The sequence below is a fragment of the Pygoscelis adeliae genome, unplaced genomic scaffold, assembly GCF_000699105.1.
Source record: "Pygoscelis adeliae isolate BGI_AS28 unplaced genomic scaffold, ASM69910v1 Scaffold181, whole genome shotgun sequence".
Classification (NCBI taxonomy): domain Eukaryota; kingdom Metazoa; phylum Chordata; class Aves; order Sphenisciformes; family Spheniscidae; genus Pygoscelis; species Pygoscelis adeliae.
The window spans coordinates 1,599,653-1,622,099 of NW_008824360.1; the positions used below are offsets into that span (position 1 = coordinate 1,599,653).

General features: G+C 38.2%; 1 protein-coding gene across 1 annotated transcript in view; it reads right to left on the minus strand.

Moving 5' to 3' along the window:
* DAB1 (Dab, reelin signal transducer, homolog 1 (Drosophila)) overlaps positions 1–22,184 on the minus strand; it is a 147,164-nt gene extending 124,980 nt beyond the window's left edge. The window contains exon 1 of the mRNA XM_009319799.1: positions 22,125–22,184. The gene's annotated coding sequence lies outside the window, so the exon portion shown is untranslated. The remainder of the gene's footprint in view (positions 1–22,124) is intronic.
* Positions 22,185–22,447: the final 263 nt, after the last annotated feature.

Here is a 22,447-nt window from a genome sequence, read left to right on the forward strand (position 1 = left end):
AGCAAACAGGGAGAAAAGCGCTGCAGAGAACAGATGTCCCTCGCAACCCCCATCTCCTTCCCCTGCACACAACCCTATTTAATAATATTTAGTTTTACAGCACAGTAGGGATGCATCAGTCTTTACAGCTCAATGGGACTTACTTAAAGCATCTCCCAAATCACAGTTGGATTGACAGTTTATTTTTCTAGAATTTGGATTTATATTTATGTAAAAGGTTGACTGCATAACTTCACAAGAAGCACTAACATGAACCACTTAACAAAAGCAAAATATTTATAATAGGTCCATTTAGTTAAAAAAAAAACAAACCCAAAACAAAAAAAAAAAAGAAAAAAATTAAAAAGAAATACAAAATACCCCCAGGGTCAAGAGTTAAGCAAGTTTTAATGTCTTAGAAGACTGTTGTGGGTACAAAGCATCACGAATGTCATCTGTTGTCAGCTACATTCAACAGGATAGCTGAAATAGTAGCATATGAATGGCACTGAATATTTTAAAATAACAACATATGACTGCTATCTCATTTGAAACTCTCCAGAAAAGCTATATCCCTTTGAGGCTATGCCACTGAGTAATATTTTTTAAAATAAATGCATGTCTATTTTTGGACAGGTTCACATATTGATTTACTTTAAAACCTAATCAGGTCATACTCTCACAGGCTCATAGATCCTTGAATAAAGTAATAGGTATCTTTGTAAAGGAGCACATAAACATCTGTCAGATGCAAACTATAGTTCAAACTGAATTTGCTACAGAGACAACTCCTCCAAAAGTACAGGTCTTTATGTAAGCTACATTAGTAAACCTTCATATACTGCCCATATTTCAGTCGTTTATTACCCAGATGAGGATGGCAGTCAATCTGCTGTTTGCCGCAACAGCTTTTATTGTCTCCTCCAATCTAGGTCACCGTTGTTAAATACTACGGTCTTCCAACTGTGGGAAGTACTGCAGCATGTGTTTTATCAATGAGATGCCATTTTCTTTGATCAGTTCTGCCACCTTTTCTCTCCCTGCTCTAAAGACAACATTTTGTTAGCTGCATTTAAAAAAAAAAAAAATAAAAATCCATCATCTTACACGTATCCACCACTCTAATGATCTTCTTGTGTGCCTTGCTACTGTTCCAGCTAGTACAATGTTATGGGCATGCCTCAACTTTTCCTAGAGGATTCAGAGCTCTTCGTTTTAACAAAATAATAAGGGAATAGAAAATGTCAGTAAGTGGCTACAGCAGGAACACAATCAGTGCATTCTGGAATAAAGTGGCTTTTAATTCCAAGAGAAGTCTTCAGCCTGCATTCTGTATTACTACTACGCCGGCATAAAACTTAAAGCCTTAGTGAAGAAATATTTTTGTAAATTTACTTTGCAGTTAGGATTACCACAGGTTGGACCTTTTATGCTCAGGGAAATTCGTCACATGCTCCACCCGCCTCCCCCACGCATTTGTAAAACAACAATTTCTGTCAAATCATTTGTCTTTTCAACCACGCCTGAGCGAGCTCATGAAGGGGTTATTAGGCGACTTCCCCTGGCCCGAGTTATGAATGAGGTCAGACAAGACGATCATAATACTTCCCCTCTGGCTTTAAAATACATGAATTTATTAATTTTCTTCAGGGCTTCAAAACTTGAGAAGTTCCCTCCCCTGAAACCAGTTTCCATCTGCTTATGTAAAGGAAAAGCAGTCTTAGAAAGGATTTGTAACTAAGCCCTGGCGTTCCCTGGGTATTTAAGTTCTCCACAGCCCCAAAGTGGGATTTGACAAGAGGATGGTACCTCCCAAACCCTGGTTTGACAAAACAAAAACCATGCTACCATCCTTAGCTCTTGCTTTTATACCTCTGAAGTCTTGCAATTCATTTCCTTTCCTCCAAAGCACCCAATATAATAATCTGGTAAGGAAATGTTGACACCCATGATTTTGCAAGTGTTAAACAAAACCCAAACGTATTAAAAGGGAAAAATATAAGTGACAAAATTATTTTAAAAGTGCTGCAATCCTGGAAAATTGAAAACAGTTCAAGTGCTAAGGACTGCTATCCAGGGAGAAAAACGTTAACTCATCAACTTCTCATCTGATCATGAAGCCTAACACAGAGAACTTCAGTGGGACCACACACGAACAGATGGTGAAAAAACCCATCCTTGCCACCAGTGCCCTTTATACCCTCCAGAGAGAGGAGGCCATGAAATCCTTTGGAGCTGCTCACACTATTTTGTACTAATCAGTTCATTTCCCTAATGGTCAGGTCTTGAGAACATCCTGTGGGAAGCTACTTGGTATCAGAGTATTAATCTTTTACAGAAGGCACTACACTAATTCCAAACTGAAACCCAAGAGACTGGTCCAAAACTCACTGATATATTTCAGCCAATAAGGCCTATAAGCAAGAACCAAAAAATGAGGAAGACGAGGTCAAAGAGGGAGCTTAAGACACTGACACAGATGAGAAAACGAGGAGGAAAAGAAAAGCAAACAGGAGAAGATGTCTGTGTAGATACTTCATTAGAGCAAATTCTATAACAATGTGTTTAGCAGCAAAATCTAAGCCAGCTCATGCATTAAAATTCTGGCTAGCCTGCAAAAGAAAACAATCTCTGTTAGACTGTTGCATGTGTCCGGTCTCTCTTCTCTAGTTTTGTCATTTGCCAATAGAATGGCATAATAAACTGTTTCTAGTGACAAAGTCAAATGACTCTCTGTCATGGCATGGCATGTCAATCACTGCTTTTTCCTGCAATTTCTTTACCGGCATTTCTGTAGCCTGTAAAGGTAAAAGGAAGCTTACTGTTCATGCGCACAAACTGAGATCCTACACAAAAGTTCATTCCCACCGCAGACATGTGGAAAGCCAAGTCCCCGGTTTAGCTCCTCAAATCTCCCGTTGCAAACTGCAAATGCTCCTCTGAAACCCAGCACCCTACTTCCTCCTCCTCCTCCTCCTACCTCCCTAAGTTCCACAGCCTGCAAAGACTCAAAACCGCCTCCATATTTCATACTTAGTTTCGTTTCCTCTAAAATGACCAAGTACTCCCCTCCACCCCTCATTTTCTATATATAAGATGAAGGGAGGAGATTTATGTGCTTTATTATGCTCTCTGTACTAAGTTTGTAGTGAGATACCAGACCAATACCTCCTGATTAACCCTTTTTAATTCTTCTGACATCAGAAAACTACTTAGTACTCAAACCATAACGTTTAATTTCCCATTGTGTATAGTTGCTATTTGTTTAGTTGTATTTATAAAATAATTCTCATCTCCTGAAAACAAGAAGCTTGTTTTTAAAAAAACCTACATGTAACCAAGGCAAATAACACATTTTATTAAATTTATTGTGCTTTACAATATGTTTCATTATTCTATCTCAAGGGCATCTTTCAGGCATGCTACCCAGTTCCTCAGATGGTGTAAATAGCACCACTGAAGCTGATTTACCACCAGAAGAGCATCTTGCCAAAAAATTGACCTATAAAATATTTCCAAAGTAAGATATTTATTAGTATTCCAATGACAGCAGGCATAATTACTAAAATTCCTCCTGGAAATCATTCCATGTAGTGGTGAATACTACACTCCACCTCACCAATTATTCACCAAAAATGCTGTGAATTTTCTACTCACTAGAAAATGCTGACTGGATTAAAAAGACACTTTTCACAGGAATGAATTTATTTAATCAACATTTTTAATGGGAAATTACTAACATTTCATTTTAATATTATAGTTTCTATTTTACATTATAGAGGACAGCATTCTGGAAACAAAGGCAAAACAGAACACATCGACCTCGCTGTTAACAGAATTTTTGAAATATACTTTCAAAAGTATGCCATTTTGCATTCAGGAAAAACTACATGATGTTGGTTCATAATTTCTCTGAGGAAGGATATTCAGATACTTTTAAGAAAAACTGCTAGATTTGAGCCAGTTGCTAAAGACCAATAGAAAAATATTTTTTCCTTCCATCCTTTCAACATGAAATTCATCCTCTGAAAAGAATTTCTATAATCACAGTGGAAAGCCTTTTAAAAAAAAAACAAAAAAAACCCAAAAAACCCAAACCAAAACAAAAAAAAAAACAACCAAAAAAAAACCCAAAACCACAAAAAAACCACCCAGCAGTGAGAACCCAGGACTTGCTGCTCTCCACTGTTCTGCTCTATTGCTGGCCCAGAGCTAGTGCTGCTGTGTTCCCTCCAGTTTGTCTCAGTCCGATTTCCAATAACCAGGTATCAGCTTCAACTCTGTGAAATAACATTTAACAACCCTTCCACAGGTTCTGTTAACACCTACCTCTTCTTTGAGCTAGGTATACCTGGGAGCATCATCAGGCAGCATGAGTAGCATTGCTTTCAGGAGTCTTGCAAGGCTAGAAGGGACAGAATCAAACCCCAAATCTATTGCCACAGAAAATTAAAGGATGAAAATAAAAATAGAAATGACAGTTATTAAAAACAGTCGTGGCTGCACTGTACGCCTTCAATTCCATAAGCAAGCATGCAAGTCTGCTGGACAAGTGCATTTGCAGCCTTAAACGGAACAAGTTGGTCCTGGAAAAGGCTGACACACAGACTTCCCTGCACTCTCCCACCAGACCCCGGGAAGGCAGCAATACACAGGCTCCTCTTTGCTTCTCCTCTGCCTGTGTAGCAGGGGATGCAACTCCAGTCCAGGGAGCTGAAAATGAGTAACAAAACCCCTGTGTGCTGGAGGTATAAATACAACATACATTGTTCCTTTAAGCGTATTTTTCAGCTCCGAGATGCAAAACTCCACTCAAAGTGCTGTTTGTAAGCTTTTGCAGGGTACTGCATTAAAAAAAAAAAAAAAGCGCACTGCCACTGAACATAACAGGCTTAAAAACTTCACATCATTCCTTTGATACTGAGAGGCTGCTATGTTACTAGATAACGTAGGAGGTCGTTCAGATTGGACTAGAAATTCCCTGTGCTCACAGTGAAACTGAATTACCTAAATGCTTTTCCTATATGAATTGCGTTATGCCAAGACTTTACTGTACCCAGATTACTACACCGCTGACCCTGAAGCAGGAAAGAAAAAGAATTTCTGGTAGCACTGTGTAAGAACAAACAAGAAACAAAACTCACAACTGCTACAAATACTGCCCAGGCACAGCCTGACTGCGATCTGACTTCCACTAGCAGAAAACTGCCTTACCTCCATTAAAGTCAATAAAGTCACACCAGCACAAAATCAATAGCATTGCATTTGACTTCTATTGGCGTAACTCCATTGATTTTAATGGAGTTGGAGTTACACCAATTTTATGTTGGTGTATCTGCATTAGTGTCAGTGAAGTTATGCTGGCGTGACTGATGTAAACCACACCAGACCAACCAACCCCTATGTGTCTAAAATCCAATGTCATTAAGTCTAAAGCAACAAGAAAATGCAAATCTGTACATTACCAAAGCAGGGTCTTTGGAATTTATTTTTGCAAAGAAGAACGGCTCTTTTGCGATCCTCTCAACACCAAAGAAACAGAGTGAAGACTAAGAAGGGAAAAAGGACAAAGTACACAGTTGGGATCACAGTATTCTGTAATTAGAGCTGTTAAATGATTACTAAAGCACAGTGGTGCAATCATCACACTGAAGGAAAGGGAGAAGTATGCAGTCAGGAGCATCATCAGGGAGAAGGTAAAAGCAATGTCAGAGACACCACATTTTATATTTAAATGCAAATTCCTCACAATCAGAATCTGTGCCTTCTAATTGGAAGAAGAGGTTATGGAATTAAATGTCTCGCATCCTGGACAGCTCAGCATGTTTTTAAGTGGCACAGTAAGTTGAAGGCAACTTATTCATCTCCTGTCCTTTATAGAAATATCTTAATTCAGCTCTTTTTTTTTTTTTTAATTTCAAGATGACTTTCTTAATATTGCAAGTGAGACTGAACTGGGACTCACCCTCTCATTCACTTAAAATAAAGTACAGCACAATACCTACACAAGATCCAACTTAAGCTATACTTTGAAATCTGAAATAGAGCTTAAAGTGATGCTTTGTACTGGCCTTTTTAACAGACGTGAATTTTGCACCAACTTTTTCAGGTCCCTTTGAGATTTGCTCAGTCACACAAGTTAACCTATACATCGTGCCCTTCAATTTTCTGAATGCTTACTGACATTACAGCAAAGCAAAGCAAACTTTCCTAATGTCAACAACAACAAAAAAACCCTATGCCAGGATCTTTATTCACTGCTATTTTTCAACACTCAACCCTTGTTCCCTGACAGTTAAGTATTAGGAAAATTAATCAGAGGACTTCACCTCGCTGTAAACGGACTTTTGATTTATTACACCAAACCCAACCACCCGATTTCTACCAAAGTTCATTGACTAGCAGAGCAAAGGGGAAAAAGCAAAAGGTTTCTGGGACTGTAAGTATAAATTTACACACACAAGCAAAAATTATTTTTACATTGTTGTTCCACAACCAACAAATATCAATATTTGAAATAGTCTAGTAAGTGAGTTTTAGCTACAGAAAGACTTTTGACAATTCCATTTAAATACTCCAGTCTTCAAACCAGCAATGTCACTCACGAAGATAATTCCACATGACTGCTAAGATGAACAGCAGGCAGACTTCTGAACGATACCAAATGGAAGTATTTGGGAACTGCTGCTAGATTTTACTGGAGAAATTTCAAACCATAAATAATTTTCTTGAATTCACTTATGTGTTCTCATCTCATTTGTGAATGCAGTGCCTTGTATCTGATTATGTCATACACTGCTCCACAAATGCCTCTGCTTTACATGAGGAAGAATGTTAACCACTTTAAAAGGGTCAAAGCACCTTCCATAAGAAGTCAGGCTCTACACATTTTCTGTTCATGGGTAAGATTCAGCAGTGTTTCTAAATAATGAAAGACAGCACTCTTCCCACAGCTTGAAAATATACTCTAGGGGGAGAAAAAAACCCACCCAACAATCTAACCCTTGAAAATGCGTGGGCCAGGTGTTGTTTTCTGTATCATAATTCCATAGAGCAACATCCGTACAGGGAATCCTACCGGTCTCCACTGTGCTATAACCTTGCAACTGGAGAGGTCTACATGACGACATCACACACTTGCAGAATCAAAGCCTAAGTGATCAGGTTAGGGGCCCTGTCAAAGGAATTACGTAAAAGAAACAGAAAAATCAAGCCACTGCCAGGCTAAAGTACCAGGGGGGGAAAGATACTCTTGATTATTCAGGGAACTCTTAAGCAGCTAAACAAGTATACGGACCTGCACAAGTGGCAACGCATCACAAAACCATGCTTATTTTCTAAACATTTTTAAAAATCACTCAAGTAGCATGCAGTGAGGAACCATTCACCTTCTACTGTCATGCTACAGTTTATTCTCTCTTGGAAGCAATTACAGGACAAACGCCAAGCTACAGAAGGTATTTTTCCAGCAGCAGCATCTGGCTTCTTGGCAGACGACTCAGGCAATTTTATTGGAAGCTTTAGAGATGCTATTGGGTCAGTCCTAGTTATATTGCTCATGAGGCGTCTGGCAGTTTCTTCTTCCTAGATGTCATAATCTTCTGATTTACCTTGAAGGAATTAGCACACTTTTATCCATTTCAGAAACAGTTGACCTGCAAAGCATTTAGGGGCTATCTACAGAGACACAGTAGAAGTCACTGGTCTAAATCTGTGTACCTTCGAGCCAGCAGCATTTCGGCATCCTTTGCCTAATGCATCATCAAGAAAACAAGTAAGCCATGCAAAAACTGTGTGTGTGTGTCTTACTGTAAATTGAATGCATTCCTTATGATTAAAAGAAAAACATAAGATGCATGAAAAATTAATTAGTCAAAAAAAAAAGGTAAGCTGGGGCAACAGCAAATCTGTGCCTTCATTTAATATGAACTGCTGTCATATAATAAAGACAGTACTGTGCTGTATCCTGTAGTAAGGGACAGTGCACATGAAGTCAAGGAATGCTTCTGGCAGACAGCAAGCATAAATTGAAATACAAGGGGATCCACTAAGTCAATGGAAGGGGAACAATTTCTGAGTATTTGCTTCTTGCAACTCTTCCATGAAATGCAGTGCCTCCGAGGGTAGAAAGGGCATGTGGAAGTAAAGACAGCTTATGTCCTTTGCTCTCCCTACTGCCTGTCCCTTCCCCCTCTCCAACCCCAGCAGCTAAGATCTGCATTATTCTGCAGCTGTGATCATGATTAATCCTCATCCAGAAGGATGAAAGACAGGATGCTGTTTTTACCCTCCCTCTTTGCATACCAACAAAATCAAGTCCACAACGAAAAGGCTTTATGTCAGTTTAGAGCAGTCCTCTAGAATTAATACAGAGAAAGGGGACAGAATGCTATAGAAAGCACATTTATAGGCCATAACACAAGTGGGATCCTGCTTTTTTAAAAAGACTTCTGTGCAATTACTTACAAGAAATATACTCTTTAATTAGAAAAAAAAAAATGCAGATGTGTTCATTACTACTATTTTTTTTTTTAAAGATTTTCCCACAAAGATATGCCTGGATGTCTTCTTGTTCCCTTCCCCCTCCCCCCCTTTTGAGAGTTTTCAGAGAGGCTAGAGTAAGAAACTCCCACAAAATCCTGTACCAGGTTATTTCCTAGGAAAAAAAGTCCTAATACCCAAAGGTAAATATTACAGGTACAAGAAATGTACTCTATAATTTAATAAAGGGCTATGGATCTTGGATTTTCAGTAACACGAGTACAGTGAGCAACATAAGAGAAGATTGACAGCACTAAGAAAGATGCACATATCCAGGTCAAACAAAATGCCAAATAGAGCCCTGTCATCAGCAGAGTGCAACTAAATCTAACCAGATGCAGAATTCAGACTTGGCTAATGCTAATTGACTAATATAATTCCATTTTATGCAGGGAAAAACATATTCTGATTACAGGCCAGTGGTGCTCGCAAGTTCTAAATTTAGGTATCATTAGGGCCAGGTGAACCGTTAAGTGAACTAATCTGAATTTTATCCATATCAAAAGATTTGTACTGTCCACAAATTAACATCTCAGATTTAAAACATGTATTCACTCTCATTACTTCATACATCTTCTGGATATCCCCATTCATTAATTAAAATTTCTGCAGAATCACAGTATGCATCAACAACAGCCTGGGTTTTAAAATGCTGTGCAACGGCACACACGGAAAAATCAATTATTTAGGCTCCAGTACCTGAATAGAAGTTACTGGCACACTAGAAACCAAGCCATATTTTAGAGGAGATGTAGCACAGATTCCCTTGTTTACAAGCTTGTTTCCGCGAAGTACTAAGCAATCTCAATGATTAGGTGAACATTTGAATACAAGCTGAGGACTAAACTTCCAGTGATGCCCTAGATTTCACCGACTACACAAATGAGTTGAAAGTTGCACACACAGGCAAACAGAGGGTTTCCTGGATGCAGTGAAGATCTAAAATATTTTTATAAACTGTCTTTGCTTATACAGTCTCAACAAGGCCTGTAAGTTGAGAGGGCAATCAGGAATAACCATCAAATGAGTGTACTTCAGTACAGCAAAGAAAATCAATTAAAAATGTAAGTAAAATGTTGATCTACCTTGTACACTGCTCTCCTGAAACACCTGGTACACTTAAAACAATGTACATTATATTCAGGGATAATATACCCTAATCGGAAATAAAGACTCTGCTATAATGAAAATGAGTTGTTTAGCCAAGTTTAAAGCCAAAAGGTGAAGAATACCTAATCCAATTAAAATGAGAGGGAATTTAGGAATGCAGAATTTAATTACTCCACTTGGAACGTAGCCAGGACCATTGGGTTAAGCACCCATGCCCTTGTGAAAGAGCCATGGGAACTCAAACGACTACCAGCGGTCAGGCCCTCGGCTCTTGTTCTCCTTTGAGCAGGGCACCCTTGGCAGCCCCGTGCCCTCCAGCTAAGCCCCAGGGAAGAACGCCAGATCCTGAATTACAGCGTTTCCAGCAGCTCCTCAGGAGCTTCCTCACGATGCCCAGCATTAGGTAGGCCTGGCCTTGCCAGCTTGTGAAATCAGACAGGCTCTCAGCACAATATGGCGAGACTGTAGACGATGTCCAATTAAAGCCATTCGGATAAATATGCATTCAATGAAGTTACTGCCTATGTGTCACTTTAACATTTTGGTTTGTTTTGGTTTTTTCAGTTCCACAGACTACATAGCAGGCAGCAATAACATTAGTTTTGGAAGACATGATGTTTGTGCTACCCACTCAAGTTAATTAATGAAAATAATGACAGAGTTACAAAAATCAGAGATGATTAAGAACTTGAAGACCATCCTACCCATTTCTCTGCCAAGGAGGATTTGTTCTTAACAGCACATTCTTCTGTTCTTCATCAAACTTTTAAAATGATGCTGGCAGTAAGAGTCACATCTCCTTCCTTCAGAGGCGTTCATACATTCAGACTGATTCGGAGGAAGACGTAAAACCTGAGAATAGAGGTTTCGCCAACTTCATACCATTATTCTGAGTTAACTGCTAGGAGATTATCTTGAGCAATTACTCTCGTCCCTTACTGCACACATATTCCAAATACCTGTAATCCTCACATAACTCAATTCTATCAGTGTTAAACCAATCTATCCCCTTCAGGTAAGATCTAATGGTAAAATCACATACCACTGGGTTTATAAGCCAGACTATCACTGTCTCCATTATTCAATATTGCTTATTATTTTGTATTTACAAAGTCAGGGAGATGTGATTTTATTGCTTGCAAATCATTCTTACATTAGTCTTACGCTGTTATAACTTCATTCTGCTTTTCCAGATAAGCTTTTGCTTTCTGCATATTTAAATAGTAACTCTAATTATGCCTACTTGATTGCCCTCCTTTTGCAAAGCCTTTCAACAGTATCATCTGCAGTGAATTCTTCATCCTACTTATATTTTAAAAAGCCCAAGATACACCATATTCTTTAATTTTAATAACAGCATAGAGGTGTTACTTTTTTTTCCCCCAAAAAACATGCATACTGGGTTCCATCTTCAGACAGATTTTTTTCAAAAACACAGTGAGAAGGGCAGATTACCAATTATTACATTGGTAATAGTACAGAACAGTGTCTAGCAATAAAGTCAATTAAAAAAAAGAAAAAACAAAGAAGACTATTGACATGGTATCAGATCAGCAAAGCAAAGTTCGGTTCATTGTCTAAAAAATCTTGCTTCTTTTGCAAACTACGCTTGTAAGAGTTTCCTGGATTCATTTCCAACCACAGTCGCAGAAAACACTTTATATTTCTAGTTCATAGGTACACAAGCTACATGTGGCTACACAGTAGCTACAATTCATGATATTTAATGTGTTAACTCAGGTAATCCATTCAAAGAAATACACATTACAGTAGCCCAAAACACGACAATAAAATCTGAGTCAAAACTAATGTTTCTTACAAGAATTTTATTAGTCTTTTTGGTCATTTTTGTAGACATTTTTCTAATTTGGATACTGACAAGGTATTTTGGTTTAATTATAATGGTGTTTGTAACATCATGTGTTGTTAAAATTGCCTGACATTTCCCATTACGAATTCTCATTTTAGCTTCTTATAACTTTACCAAACCGAAGTGTATCTATTGGAGCTGAAATCTTCCACGCCACATAGCAAAAGCAATGATACATACAGTTCAATCTCCAAGACCTCGTCCTGCTGCCCTAAGGCATGAGATCATCCCTTCCTCCTTCTACCTTGCTTACTAAGCAACAAAGTTTCCTACAGACAGTGACTGCATTTATCATGCAATCCTGATTTTGACCCTCCAGCAGAGATCTGTTCTTTTGCACGAAGACTCTAATTGGAAAGAAAAGTTACTATGTGACTGCACACACCACTTTGCATTCAGTTATCTTCCATCTGGACAATGTTAAATTTAGCATTTCTTTACTGATGTGCTTGGCTCTGTAATAGTAATTTACATTTTTATGTATGTGTATAATAACATACAGGAAAAAGAGGCAACACAGGTGTACCACAACCATATTGCAGTGTCTTCTTGAATTCAGCTTGCAAGCTGCATTCTTTCAGCACCTACTCCTGCAGAAGTTACTTTAGCAATATGTGGTAAGAGTCTGGCAGAAGTGACTGTCTCTCAAACAAGACTTTGGCAGAGAAGGATAGGAAAGAAAGACAGGAGGTCCAGTTGTAACTGTGACTTTCAGATCTGTTTGTGTCAAAGCAGTATCAAAAATTGCTTGGAAAGACAAAACAGTCTTGAGGCCTCGAATGCTCACAGAGGGCTTCTATTATTATAAGCCATGCACTACTTTATTAAATAAAACCAACCAACCAAACACACAAAGACACAGTAGTCCATCTTTGAGCCAAAGACTTTCCTTAGGAAATGTGACATTCAGCCAAGAAAAAAAAGCTTCTCTCTCATCTTCTCCGTTTCTCTCCACAAATTATACACCACTGAAGACTGGTGGTACTTTATCTACCACCACTTCAAATGCACAACAAAGTACCACGGTCACTCCTGAACCAGCTGTTCTCATGCACAGCACTGACTAGAAAGCAGGGTGGCAGGGTGCTGGTTCTACAAGCTCTGGCAAGTCAATCAACAGGGCTGACCTGACCAAACTAATCAACTGGGAATAAAATTCTGCTGCAGTGCACACCCAGCACCAGGATACATTGAGCAGCAGTCTGGTTGAAGAAAGCAAGACTGTTCGCCAGTTCAGTTTCCTGTAAGGAGACTAGCTCAAAATCTTGTAACCGCCCAAGATGATGATAGAGGGGTCATGAGGGCGAGTTCAGAACACCTGCAATACAGCCTCTGGTTCAAACAGACAAGAAAGGACATCTGTCTACGTTCTGGACAGGGTTTTATTTTCCTTTTATTTTCTCCAGACTGATGACTTTGAAAGGAACACATGCCTTGAGACCCACAGTAGAAACGTCCCGTTGTGATTTACGCTTTACTCTGCTATAATGCTACAGCTCTGGTAAGAGCAGAAGCAAATGTATTGATTCTACTGGCTGGGTCCACCTGCAAGGACTGAACCTGCACTGGAGTAAGCACCACGAGGCTGGGGATGGCTCCTCATCAGAGCTGAACGGCTCGGAAAAAATGGGAGGAGAATAACTGAGACAGATCCACAGTGACCTTCACAAAAGTCTTCACTAAGTTGGCTGTGATTTCAGAGGAAGTTATATTGGTAACAAATGTATTAATTGGTTGAACATCTTCTCAAAGCAAATACTTCATATTAATAAAAGCTTTTTTAATTTTGTTTTTTCCAGCAAGCCTTCCTATCAGGACTCAAGTGTAACTGAAGAACAATTGATGTCACCAGATCATAAGCAAACACAGTTGAGGATGCCTAGCCTTTTAGCAGCAAAGTAACCCTCTGCCAGTCTATTCAAGACCAAAACATGAGAATATTCAGAATATTATTGGAAGAATAATTCTGTTTGAAGCTCAGTAAGTAACTCCCAGATTTTTATATGTGCAGTAATTTGATTCTATTTTTATCCATTAAAGAACATTTGGATTAACAGATTGAGAAAGTTCATTCACGGCTTTACATCTATACAACTGTTACAAACCCTCCCCCCCTGCTGCCCATATAACTAACCAAATCAAGGCAGAAATTACTTTTACAGGTTGTTGAAAATATTTGAAAATCATCATTAACATGTGTGATTTCATCTTATTTTACTTATGAGTCCAAAGTTGTATCCTGAATGCCATTTCTATAGAAATTGAGTGCCAAATATTACCAAGTTCCAATTTTACTGTGTATTTAATAGTATCCTGAAAGCATTCAGAGAAATTAAATTTAAAATTAAACTTAAAGCAAAGCCTTTGCATGCCATCATAATATTTCAGGCAACAATTTCAAGAAAGGAAAGGCAGAAAACAGACTGTGCATATACTATAGTTCAAAATAGATTCCTCATTCAAATGGCATAATTTTTCCTTTTTTACCCATTAAAGAGTTATTTTAAGTCTTCTGCTGAATATATTTACACGCATAATGAAACTTCTTGAGTGGTTCTTTTTGAATTACTATATATGCTTTAACACTGCATACACTAATAGCGTACACATATATACAAATCCACACATAAATGTATGCACTCATGCACACAATATTCATGCAAGAAGAATTAATGGAAGTTTTTGACTGGACGTTACCCCCTGTAAACATGTTAAATGTGAATAGTGCTTATTGCTGGGTTCATTAACTAAAAATGTTGCTGTTGTCTGCACAATTCTTGTTGCTCACATAAGAATGGATGACATGTAGAATGCTAATTTACAGACTCGGTTGTTTTAAATTTACCATCAGGGTCTCTCTCCACTAGGAAGTTCAGTGGTTGCTTACTACAATCCTCATAGAGTAACCTGAGCTGAGACCTCACTCAGCACCTGGAGATAAAAAACTGCAGGCAGTCTTCTCCAAGAAAAAAGAGGGAAGAAAAAAAAAAACAACCCTTCTCTTCTTTAAAAATCTATGACACCCAACTACTTCAGAAACCATAAATAGCGATTTATTGCTATTACAATGTATTATACTTACATTATTTATGCCTTTAAAATTCCTGAGCAGGTTCATAAGTTGTTTCGTTTCCCTTTCATGGATGGAGCACTGTGCTGTATATAACTTTCCACAGGGCCTCACCACCTCCCTGCAATAGGGCTCCCTACTCTTCGGTGTACAAACTATTTTGGTTTTAAAGATCTATTCTATACAGGGTAAGTTTTTAGTAGCAACTTAACGCCTTTAAGTTCTTCTCTGTAACCTCTGTGTTAGTTTATCAGAGCAGTCATTAAGCCCGAGCACTTTGAGGCTGATAAGTATGTCTAAGCTAGTCCACTCTGAGCTAATTGTGCTCAATTTAACATTCTCCAAGCACTGGCAGTCCTCATTCAAGCCAAGTGTGAAAGTTTTTAAATTAGCTTTCACAGTTTGATTCACAGACAGCAAATGCAAAATGGCACAGGATTAATTTTTTCCCAACAACATAGTGCAACAAAATAGCCCAAAGGCTATTTTAATTCATTTGCTGTAACTATTAGGGAAGATTCACAGCACAGAGAGTGCTCCAACAGAGACAAAAGCTCTAGAAGACTTTCAAAGCTTAATATTGCCCCTATTAATTGAAGTACCATATGTTTGTACAGCCTTTCCACTTTGTCACTAGATGTTAAAATGCAAGTCTAGACCATTTAAGACAAGCCACACTGATTATTGCTTAAAAGATGAACATATCAATACATTTTTCTCATTTTTATTATGGATCACATTTCCAATATTTAATAAACTCTGGTATTGGACTGTAGAATGATCTATATAGAAATGCACATTTTCCTTGGGAAAGTACAAATCTTGACTTCACATGTAATCTGACAATGTCTCCTTTGATCGGTCTGCCTGTATTTGCCAAGGTACAAATTAAAAAGGAAGCTAGAATATTGAATCCCCTATTGCAAAAATGATTCGTTAACTCCCACCTAACAACGGCAGAGCAGGAAGGAAATTTAGCTTCCTCGGCACTTTTTATTTTCCCAGCAATTACCACTAAGCACATACACTGAGTTTACATGGTCAACTTTCTGAACATGCATTTTGTCTTCACAAAACTTTCAAGTACACAAATTTCCCTTTGAGCAAGTACAGAGGGTGTGTATGAGCTGCTCCACTGACAAATAGAAAAGTTCAACACATACAAAATCTGATTAAATACTCTACACTCAGTCTTCAGAAGAAAAACATTTCTCCAATTTAAGAGGTAAACTAAAATCTCCACTAAGAACTTAGCTCATCTCATCAAAGTACATATCAGAATATTAGACAAATCCTAAATCCCCATTCTTACAATGTGGTTCATGCATACTAGACTGCACAACTGCAGCCTTAAGTATCAGAAGAAATAACATACAGTGACATCAAAGTCAGCTAACTTCAATGGGAGTCTTTCCATTATCTTTGGAAGTTTTTGCACAAGCTTTGCAACTTATAATCACTCTTTAATTCAAATTATTTCTAATACTCTAATAATTCTAATCTAATAACTATATCAATAGTGGAAACTCACATCACAGATGGGAACTATACTAAGGTATAGACAGTATTTATAGTGAACTATTAAAAATAAATTCATAATTTTTTTTTTTGCATGCACAGATGGACTCCATCTTCAAACTGCAGATCCCAGATATGATAGTGTCCAGGACGTGCAGGTCACAAACTATAAAGTCAAAGGCCCGGCTGTAAATGTCAAAATGTTAAGTCACTGAGGTGAATATAATTTAGGCACTTCTTGATAGGATTCAGAATACTAATCTCAAATATCAACCTATTTTTACAAGTTATTTTCTTTTTGTGCTAAGAAGTTACATACTTGTATTACAGTGATCATAAATATCACCTTATTTTGTAAATAAGAAGCCTTTCACAGTAGATTTGCAAGCAAAGGACAGCAGGAAATCTGTATTTGTTAAAATTTGAAAACAGAAACCACATTGTCTATTTAGTGAAACATATTTACAGGATCTTTAAAAAAAAAAAATAATCTTGCAACTCTTTCTTCAGGCCAATTCCAGTGTTATGCAAAACTCCAGACAAGTCAATGAAACCCAACACAAATGCACCACTGTCTGTCAGCGGGCAGTAGGAGGCAAGAGGATTACCTTCACACACAGGACCACTACAAGACCACGCAGAAGATCCACAAACTAGCTTAGTTTCAGTGATACTAAAATTTCATGAGTTTGCATTCAAAATCTCCAGTTGCAGTAAGAATCATCTACACATACACCTAGATAATAGGAATGCAGCTTCGTGAATATAACTAAGTCAGAAACTGAACTAGCCAAGATAAGGCTGTGAAGAGTGAGCACTGACAGTGGCGGGCAGGCTTGCACAGCCTCCTGGAAACCTGAGCTGTCACAGTTGGGACATGAGCAGTAAGTACTCCTGCTGCCTAGATTAAAGTTAACTTTGGTACAGCTACAAAGGCCAGAATTGCAACTCTACATGGTAATAAAGAGTAATTTGGATATGTACATTAATTTTATGACATCTTTTCTGACAATGCTTATGTAATAGAATACTTAGATGAAATTTCATTGATTTAAACATATCAGAAAATCTAAGTTAACACATACAAAATATAGAACTGAGAGAAGAGATTATTAGGAAGACCCTACTTTGCTAATGCCTTTAGACCACTAGATTTTGTGTGTAACCACAGCCAATGTAAATCCTTAAGACAAACAATCATGAAGCTTTACACCCTTAAGTATCATCCAGCCTACTATGTACAGAACTTCATCAGCGGTAAGTACAACTCAAATGTTCTCTGAATTAACTTCCAAAACTTGTAAAGCTTTATCAGCTCAGATGGTAAATAACTACAGGTTATTTGATAGCTAAACTTGTCAGAAACTGCAAAAGAGATATAATCCAATTGTTATTGAAAGTAATGAATACACTTTTATGGTCACTTCATGTCAGGTGCTAACAGACAACAGAATCACTAAACACCACATTCACATCAGACATCATATGTTTGTGAATATTTATGCTTAAGAAACTTTGAATTCTATCCAAATGTAAATGCCACAGTATAATTGATCAGTCATGATCATGAAAGTCTTCCAGAGTATTCTCATTTCTAAAACAAACTAAGATGGTGAAAAATTCAGGTTTCAGTGAAAGTGAATCGTCAATGGATTACTGGCAATTCCAGAGTGGGGACAAAGCATTCAGTGGGAATGGAAAATGGCCCCAGTATAAACAAGCCCACATAGGATGACTGTATAACACTTTTCAAATGGTAAGTGGTAAATGTACAGGCTATTCGGTTGTTAAGTGATGTACAGAACATAATCTGACACATTTTAGATACCAGGATTCTGACATTTGAAGTAGAACATATAAATGACAGAAGCACTATGGCTAAATTTCTTGTGGTCATTTGAAAGTCTTACCTAATGCATTTCAACTTTTGGAAATCCGTATGTATTTTAATTTTGAGAAACTAATTAACGCTAATCTCTACTAAACACATGAAGATATGTATGTGCTAATGAAAGATACTCCCCCCACAAATACTGATTCCATATGAAAAGCGACATGCACTCTAGACAAGCACATTCTCCTTCTATGGTTACTGATAAAACACAGCTGCAAGCATCTGCAAAGGGCAGATTACTTTTTTTTCCCCAGCATAGATATTGGCATTAGTTGGAGGAAAAGAACATGCAGTTTCAGCTGGCTGAACATGAGCCAGCAGAGTGCCCAGGCAGCCAAGAAGGCCAATGGCATCCTGGCCTGTATCAGAAATAGTGTGGCCAGCAGGACTAGGGAAGTGATCGTGCCCCTGTACTCGGCACTGGTGAGGCCGCACCTCGAATACTGTGTTCAGTTTTGGGCCCCTCACTACAAGAAGGACGTCGAGGTGTTAAGAGCGTGTCCAGAGAAGGGCAACGAGGCTGGTGAAGGGTCTGGAGAACAAGTCTTATGAGGAGCGGCTGAGGGAACTGGGGTTGTTTAGCCTGGAGAAAAGGAGGCTCAGGGGAGATCTCATCGCTCTCTACAACTACCTGAAAGGAGGTTGTAGCGAGGTGGGTGTCGGCCTCTTCTCCCAAGTAACTGGCGATAGGACGAGAGGAAATGGCCTCAAGTTGCGCCAGGGGAGGTTTAGATTGGATGTGAGGAAAAATTTCTTTACTGAAAGAGTAGTTAAACATTGGAACAGGCTGCCCAGGGAAGTGGTTGAGTCACCATCCCTGGAAGTATTTAAAAGACGGGTAGATGAGGCACTTAGGGACACAGTTTAGTGGGCATGGTGGTGTTGGGTTGACGGTTGGACTCGATGATCTTGGAGGTCTCTTCCAACCTTAATGATTCTATGATTCTATGATCTTGCTTATTCTTTGGGGATCTTGGTGGATAAAACCAATTCCTGATACTAAGGACTGAGGACCAAAGCAACTTGTTTGCATTTGAAAGCCATTATGAAGTGCACTAAAGGCAGCAACCACAATATACTGTACACCTGCATATACATTTAATCTGCTTCAGTATTTTTCTCCTTCACCTGCTTATTATAGTAATTTTATCTTTGGATCCTTAAGCTCTTCAGATGGGCCTTGTTTTTTTCTTTTCTCTGTGCACAGTAAGATAGGGACCTGATAGGGACCAGCAGGGACCTTGTTCATGACATGAATCTCTGCTGAAAAAATGTAATATAACTGGACAAGCGCATTCAGATCCATCTTCAGACAGTAACCCCAGCTCAAAATTATTTCTCACCAAAACGGTTTCTAGAATTTTTCTTTTCTACTATCTACCAAGTGAACTTAGATTATAATCTATAGACAAAAGACTGCTTTTGAGCTGCACACCCACTGTCCCAAGGGTACCAGGGAAAATCCTAGGACCATCAAGTGTGTTTCTTTCACAGAGAAGAGGGAGCACTGCTGAAGATGAGGATAGTACTGCAAGTCTGGTGTCCTCAAAGTGCCTGAAATTAGCAGTTGGCAGACAATTGCTGGGGTTTCCCATGTAACTTCTTACCAAAATAAAACATTCTCACCTAAAAGTTTATAGTGCTAATGATAACTCTAACATCTCCTCTTAAATGCATTTTAGCTGTTTCAAAATAACACGACATTGATACTTCTTTTTTTTTTTTTCCCCTGTTGAACTCCTGTTCTGAAAAAGTACAGCTCACATCCTTTCTGAAGCTTTTTCCCCCATGTCCAACCTGAAAGCTCACTTCTGGCCTAACTAAGACAAAGCTAGTTCTCTGTCCAAACACACCATAAAAGCTCATTCCTTTCTTTCTCACGCTTCAGTCACAATGCATCCCATTTCCCTCCTAATACTCTCTTTCCAAAAGTTTCTTGTATGTTCTAACAGAAATGTCTTCTCAGCTGCTAAACAAGAGAGACCCAACAAATAAGAGTTTGGCATGTGCAGGAGATGAGTAAGGCTTGCCCTTTTGACAGGAATGAGCTGCTCATGGAAATGCAGCCTCAGTTGTTAAAAAGATACCCGATATAAAGAAACATTGAGCACAATCAGGTCCCACCAAAGCATGAACCACTAGTAGTAGTTTCATTTAATTAGACACATAAATATATATTTCAGCACCTAGTTTTAAAATAAACATCTGAAACATCAGTTCTGTGCATATATATACACATTTTTATAGATTTGACAAAAAGAGCAGACAAACTGACATGAGCACAAGTTGTATCAGTTTTCATAGCAATGCAGTTTCTTCAAATAAAGGAAAGTAAGGCTAACTGCTAGGGAGTGATACCATTTTACCTTTTTGCATTTGGCAGGAATTGATACTACAAGAGACATATACAGCACAGAGGCCTTGCAGGGGGAAAAACTGCTAAACACATGCTCAAGTAAGTAGCAAAATAATGTCACTGTTTCAATATATTACTTTATATATTGACTAGATGGTCTATACGTGTGTGTGTGTGTGTACATATATACAAAAGCCTATATCTACTTAAGACAGTCTTCAACTGGGAATTTGTAACTCAAAAAGCAAGTGTTGGTTAAGCTAAATGCTACCAAAGAAAGAGCTAACATGCAAATCATCACTCAGTTTAATGTAGTTTCCAATCTGTAACAGCATGGAACAAACAACTTCAAAACAGCTATGCTGGTGCAATGGAGCTATGCCAATTTACACTGGATCCAGGATCTGTCCCAGTGTATAGTTCCTTCATTCACTCCATTAAATCACGTTTGCCAGCAACTACATTGTACTAATGGGTACATAAAGCTATTCTGCACCTGTCGATTGCCAAGGCATCTGTGCAAACACAATGAAATGGAAAGAAGTGAAGCAAGGAACCCTACCGCTAGAAATAAACCTAAATCAATACAAATAAAACTTAAGCACTTGGCATGTATGGCTGACTTCTTGCTAAGTATAAATGGTATCAAGGCATGGTTTTAGCCCAATACTACCTAACAATGTTTAAATAAATCAGTTTATATCTTACCAAACAATATTCTTTGCATTTAATTGTCCTAATGCAAAACGAAGTAAATCTTCAAGTGGCAAATGCTCAAGATAAATTAACATGTTGAGATTCAGAAAAGTTCGGTTTTCTTTCAAGGAGCTACAGAGCTACTTCCATTTTCTCACTAGGTTCAGTGCTGTTTTATTTTGATGGCTCAGAGAGAATCATCAGTCCTGGTAGAAAATCTTCAGTTCTGCTTTGTGTTACTCCTGTTTCTGAGACAACCAGTACAAAGCAAAAGTACAAATCCAAGAAGTGGAATTTCCACGAGATGTTACACTTGCATGAGTAGCTGTTATTGCCAGCTGCAGCAGCCAGAATATCAATTTACTCACTGCACAAATTTTAGAAAGCATGATATAAAAGTGAAGGCAGCCTTATCATTACCTGCTTGTTTTCATTTCAGAAAGCTGCTTCCCCTTACCTTCTTTAAGTATCTACTAACACTTTTTTTTATTGCAGTTCATCTTGAAAACTAATCATCATAAATTTAAAAACATTTTCTTGCAAATCTGTCAGGTTTGTAGTGCTATTTCATTTATTACAAGACCACATGACGCATCAGAGCTCTGTATTTGAACATGACATATTTTCACTTTGTTTTGATACCACATTTGAAAATTGTTCCTATCAATCTTTCACTGGAGCCAAAACTTAACTGTCTTTTTCACTGAAATATTAAATGCCAAGTCACACAGATGAAATAAAAGTATTTGCAAGTTTAACATCTGCATTTGCAGTTGCAAACATTTGGAAAAATTTCCTGTCGAAAATGTCTATAGAAGAGAAGCCACGAAAGTGAATGAAGTCCACAGTCAGTACCAAAAGCAATTATTCCTAATCATCATAATCAGAGCACACTGAAAGTTAAGAGATTTCATGAACAGGCTGATCCTCAAGTAGAATTTTGGAAGTGTTTACAGTTCAGATTTCCAAAAAGTATTACAGCTTACATGCATTTGCCGGACTCAGCTTATTCATTGTTTAAGATCCATGATTTTCTGCACAGTTCGCTAGAGAGGAGTAAAAAACCCAAACAGGCAGGCCATATACTTACATTCCCCATAATGCATCATTTTCTCTCTAAACAGTGGCAGCAAACAGGCACATCCAATACTGTATTACTTTCTTCTCTCATTCATGACGATGTCACACACAGGTTCTTTGATTCTGAAAAAGAAGCATTTCCCAGGTTCTAAGGATAGAGGTACCCCAACCAATCCATCATGCTTTGTGTGCTAATGATAGACTCATGCATAAGAGGCACCAGAAGCAGTCAGAGGGAGCAGGCATGAAAAGGAGCAAATCAACTGTCAAGGGTTCTGATCTGAAGGACTGCAAGGCTGTGATTAGAATTTTCAATCAGGACTTCCACAATTC